The sequence below is a fragment of the Heteronotia binoei genome, chromosome 5 (assembly GCF_032191835.1).
Source record: "Heteronotia binoei isolate CCM8104 ecotype False Entrance Well chromosome 5, APGP_CSIRO_Hbin_v1, whole genome shotgun sequence".
Lineage (NCBI taxonomy): Eukaryota > Metazoa > Chordata > Lepidosauria > Squamata > Gekkonidae > Heteronotia > Heteronotia binoei.
Genome location: NC_083227.1, coordinates 151,842,377 through 151,847,726, shown reverse-complemented (window position 1 = coordinate 151,847,726; position 5,350 = coordinate 151,842,377). Strand labels below are relative to the sequence as shown.

At 47.1% G+C, this 5,350-nt stretch overlaps 1 non-coding gene across 1 annotated transcript; it reads left to right on the top strand.

The window, feature by feature from the left end:
• The first annotated feature begins 1,995 nt into the window (after positions 1 to 1,995).
• TRNAI-GAU (transfer RNA isoleucine (anticodon GAU)) lies at positions 1,996 to 2,062 on the top strand. Its single transcript has one exon. It is a non-coding gene; the product is annotated as a tRNA-Ile (tRNA).
• Positions 2,063 to 5,350: the final 3,288 nt, after the last annotated feature.

Sequence of the window (5,350 nt, the reverse complement as noted above, 5' to 3'; positions counted from 1 at the left end):
ATTGTCTCCTGAAAGTACTGACATATCCCTTGTATTGCCGGCAACCTCATTTCCAAAGCCTCTGCATTCAGTGCATGCCAATTCTGTGTGTTTTACCAAGATCTGAACCATTCTGAAGTTCGATGGCTAGAAGTAGGAGGGGCTGACTCCCCCAAGAAATCATTTGAAGAAACTAACTAAGAGCTCAAATCTGTAAGAACTATCTTTCAGAAATGCTGCCAAACACAACATTATCTCCAGACTGAGAATAGATTTGGGCAGGGAAACCAAAAACTGTGGCCAAGTTTTGGGAATCAGCCGCAATGAGTCAAAGGGACAGGCAGAACAGAGGGACAAGACGTCATTACCTAAGCAATTTCCAAAGCAGATAAATCTGTGCAAACATAAAAAAAAGGGAAATAAAAGGCAGACTTCTGGAGTCATATGTAGAAGAGAGTGCCTAAGCAGCTAGATTTCAAAGTTTGTATCCCCATTGTAGCATTCTTCCTAACGTTTGAGAAAGGGCTTCAAGACACTTTGGCCAGAATCCAGTACTAAGTTAAGCACACTTAAACCCATTGATTACAATGGCTTTAAGCATACTTATCTCTGTTCTGGACCATGGCCATGAGGCATCTCTGCACTGCAAGCTTGAACTGGTTGAACATCCATTTGATTCCCTCAGGAATTGTAACTCTGTGTAAAAGTATGCATGATCTCTAGCACTGAATTCCTCAGGACCTTGCTAATGCCTGTGGCAGTTTGGGGGGGGGGGCGGGGAAGTCATTACAACTGAAGTTCTGTGTGTATGTGTGTTAAGTCATGCCAAGTTGCTTCCGATTTATGGAAACCTTATGAATTAATGTCCTGTCTACAGAACCGCATATATACTGGCTCCTGATTTCCATTTCAGTCATATCCAAACACTTACATTGAAGACATAACATAGGTAAAGGTATTTTGGACAAGTATTACATCTTTGCCTATTGTTCACTGGTATTTACAACAATATCCTGACCTCGTTTTAAAAATGACAAGTAAAAACAGGTGAAAGTAGACTCTGACGGGTGCCAGATACCATTTCACTAGGGACTAGCAAACTAAAATAGCCAGTCATTGCATCTTGCTCTCCTCAGCATGGGCTGACAACTGCTCCTTCAGGAAATGTTCGGTTTTCATCCACGTAGCTTGCCCTAAAAGACACAAAAAGATAAATGATATCAGCAGGTGACCAGGAAAGCATTTTGCACCCCAGGAGTTGCACAACGTAGGTCAAAGGTGCATCCAATTTTGTTTCATTTGTCCTAATTGGAAAAAAACCTTGCTTGGTGGCCTTGGTCAGTCATTCTCTCAGCCTAATCTACTTCACAGTGTTGTTAGGATAAAACGAAGGAAGGAGAATCATGTATGTTGCCCAGAACTCCTTGGGGGCACATCGTACATGGCAGCACATCAGCTACCTCTACTTCCACATAGACCGATTCCCCACTAGCCTTAAGCCGCTCTCACGCTCCTCGTCCCTGCGGGGGTTCCGTCGGATTTCACACTGTCTGCCCCGGGGCTGCAGCTAGCTTCGCCTTTTTTGCGCTGCAAACAGAAACTGTTTTTTTGCTGTGCAAAAGAGGTGGAGTGAATTGCAGCCCCGGGGCAGATAGTGTGAAATCCGACGGAACCCCCGCAGAGAAGAGGAGCGTGAGAGCGGCATAAGGCTAGCGGAAAATCAGTCCTACTACAAAAGTCATGGATTGGAGCCAGACTAAATTATCTACTAACAGAAGAAGGGTCGTTTCCACCAATTCCCCCTTCATGCTTCAGACTGCCTATTTGCCGCTCATGTCCCTGTGCCCCATGGGGGGGTGGCGGCGAGATCAGAGAGGTCCTGGGGCAGGCAGGAAGGTTGTTTTTCATTGACAGAACTTCCTTGAGTGATCAGAAAAGTTAGTCTGGATCCAACCCTGACTCCACAGATGACTGTTTTAGTACCTACTTACTATACATGTAAGTATAGGGAGGGACGGTGGCTCAGTGGTAGAGCATCTGCTTGATAAGCAGAAGGTCCCAGGTTCAATCCCTGGCATCTCCAACGAAAAAGGGTCCAGGCAAATAGGTGTGAAAAACCTCAGCTTGAGACCCTGGAGAGCCGCTGCCAGTCTGAGAAGACAATACTGACTTTGATGGACCCAGGGTCTGATTCAGTATAAGGCAGCTTCATATGTAGGAGGGACAGTGGCTCAGTGGTAGAGCATCTGCTTGGTAAGCAGAAGGTCCCAGGTTCAATCCCTGCTCCCTGGCATCTCCAACGAAAAAGGGTCCAGGCAAATAGGTGTGAAAAACCTCAGCTTGAGACCCTGGAGAGCCGCTGCCAGTCTGAGTAGACAATACTGACTTTGATGGACCGAGGGTCTGATTCAGTATAAGGCAGCTTCATATGTTCATACATGCATATTTTTCTACAGATGTCAGTCATATGAGTGATTTGTCCTGTGCTCATCCTCATCCTCTCCTGGAGTGTTCAGTCAACCAATCCGTTCTGTGGAAGGTAATTTTGCTCCAACTCAGCATACACCTGACCTGACCGAGAACATTTTGCCCCTGTTGCACTCAAGCCAGGGAAAGCAGCCAAGGGAGGGGGGGGGGGAACCAGGCTGTACTAATAAATAGAATAATGCAAAGTTTGTCAATAAGGCAGCCTTGGTGATCTCAATGCCTTCTGCCAAGGAAGACAGCTGTTTTACCAGAATGGCTTCCCCTAATGCACGGGGCTATTCGGAGAAAGATCTGGCTTTAAGGGGAAATGCTTTAATAGCAAAGAAGAATCGAGCTGTGTAATGATCTTTTGTTGCATATCATGCTGTGCAACATCAGCTGTACAGCAACACAATAGGGCAGGCACAGCCCTGTTGCTGCCAACAGCTCCCCATGAACAAAAGTTACCACAAAGCTCTTTGTTTGTCTGCAACAGACTGTCGCACCCACCAGTCTAGAATTCTGCCTTTTAAACATACCTCCCCCTCCCCACACTTTCCCACCCGTGTTAGAGTCTACGGGGACAAAATGCAGGTACCCTTCAGTAAATGGACACTAGATTAGGATGCCAAGGTTTGTTCTGGGAATGCCATCCACAGACCTTAATTCTACTTCCCCGCCCCACGAACAAGTGGCAGCACGTGAAGTGAGCCCAGGGATCAAATTTGGGTACCTTTCCAACTGTGGCACTTCTGTGGTAAGCCTGAGAAACCAGCCGTGTGGACTTCACATTGGTTGCAAGTCCCTAAAAGCTGTGTGTTAAAGCCCTTATTACTGTCTGAGTGCCTGGTATTCCACACAGTACTCCCTAGCCTTGAATGAGCTCAGGGCACATCGGCGCTACATGCTTCTATAAGTTTTTAATAGTAACTGAATAGCCATGGCTTCCTCCAGAGAATCCTAATTTGGTCAGGGTGCTGAGTTGTTGTTTTTTTTTTAAACAAGGCCACTAATCCTCAAACTTCACTGCAAAGAGAATGGCTACTGAGCCAGGCTGAGGTATAGATATATACTCTCAGAAGAAAATGGAACAGCACATCACAGTTGAAAAGAATCCATGGATTGCTGAGAGGAAATGCGATGGGAAGCCGTGTTTTGAAATGGCAACTGCTTTGAGAGCCAGGCCTCTTCATTCACATGGCTTTTTTTTCCACCACAGAACTCAAAGGGGTGTCTCCCAGGCCCTACTGTGTTCTCCAGATCAGAGCCCTGGGCTGAACAGCAACAGAAGTTTTCCCACAGCTGGAATGCAACCGTCACTGAGTGGGAATCCTCTTGAGCTGCCCCTTATCACATCCAGTCCTGCAACCCAGGCCCATTAGCATGACCCAGGAGTCTCTGTGGAAACACTAAAGCCAAAAGTTCTTTTAATCCCTCCTAGTCCTAAATCAAGTTATCTCAGCTGCTGCCCCTTGGGAAGGCCATGGAGCAGTGGATGAGTTGTCCGGAAAGTCTCTTGGAACAAATAACGGCTGAGCATCCCAAGGTGCTTGGAAGAGAAATCTCCTCTGGGAAAAAAAATGCTGGTGTTGAATGGAGAAAAGCTTTGAGAACCCTCTAGGCGGTCCATTCCTGGTAACTTGCAGCTATCCAAGGAGACTGTGGGAAGGCTGAATGCTGGCTGGAACTGGAGCTGAAGCTGCACATTGACATGGAACAACATCTCTCCCTCTCCTCTGTGTGTGTGTGTGTGGATTGGAACTGCGGCTGGTGCTGGAAGGTTAACTCCTATCTTCCCACTCCCCTCCCATATTAAGGAAAACAGCCTCTTGGACATGTTATCATCCACAGTAAAGGGGGGAAGACAGCGATAATATGGGTATCTTGAACTCGCCTGTCCATGTGAAAAGTGAACATATGAACATAGGAAACTGCCTTCTACTGAATCAGACCCTTGGTCCATCAAAGTCAGTATTGTCTACTCAGACTGGCAGCGGCTCTCCAGAGTCTCAAGCTGAGGTTTTTCACACCTATTTGCCTGGACCCTTTTTTGGAGATGCCAGCGACTGAACCTGGGACCTTCTGCTTCCCAAGCAGATGCTCTACCACTGAGCCACCGTCCCTCCCTTAATAACAGAACATATGAAGCTGCCTTCTACTTAATCAGACCCTCGGTCCATCAAAGTCAGTATTGTCTACTCAGACTGGCAGCAGCCCTCCAGGGTCTCAAGCTGAGGTTTTTCACACCTATTTGCCTGAATCCTTTTTAGTTGGAGATGCCGAGGATTAAACCTGGGACCTTCTGCTTCCCAGGCAGATGCTCTACCACTGAGCCACCGTCCCTCCCCAAGTGCAAGGGGAATGGAGCTATCACATTTTATGCCCCCGTTTTTCCTCCAAGAAACTCAGGGCAGTTTATGTAGTGCCCCTATGTGAGGAACCGAACCTGAGTATTCCAGGTTCGGACCAATACTTTAATTACCACACCACACCACACCTTCCACTTCTCCCATATGTCAGGCCTTTTCTGAAGCCATTTTTTTTTTTAAAGTTATCCCACCGTCTCTCTGGGATAAAGCTCTGCGTGTTCAACCTCAACACTTGATGAACCTGCAGGAGTTTCCCAGACATGTCAGTTTCAACACCTAGAACCCCACTGGTTGCTGCTGCACATGAACTGTTCCCGTTTGCCATGTTCAGAGGGCACCCCCTTGTGTATGGCTAATGGGTCATCCTGAGGGGTGGCATGCTAAACAGCTTGTTTCTGTTACTGGCCATTAGCAAAGAGCTGCCCTAAGCTGCCACAGGCAGGGATATTGTGGACTCTGGCCCTTAAAAAGGGGCAGAAAAACAGAGGATCTGTTAGGGTTGCCAAGTCCAATTCAAGAAATATCTGGGGACTTTG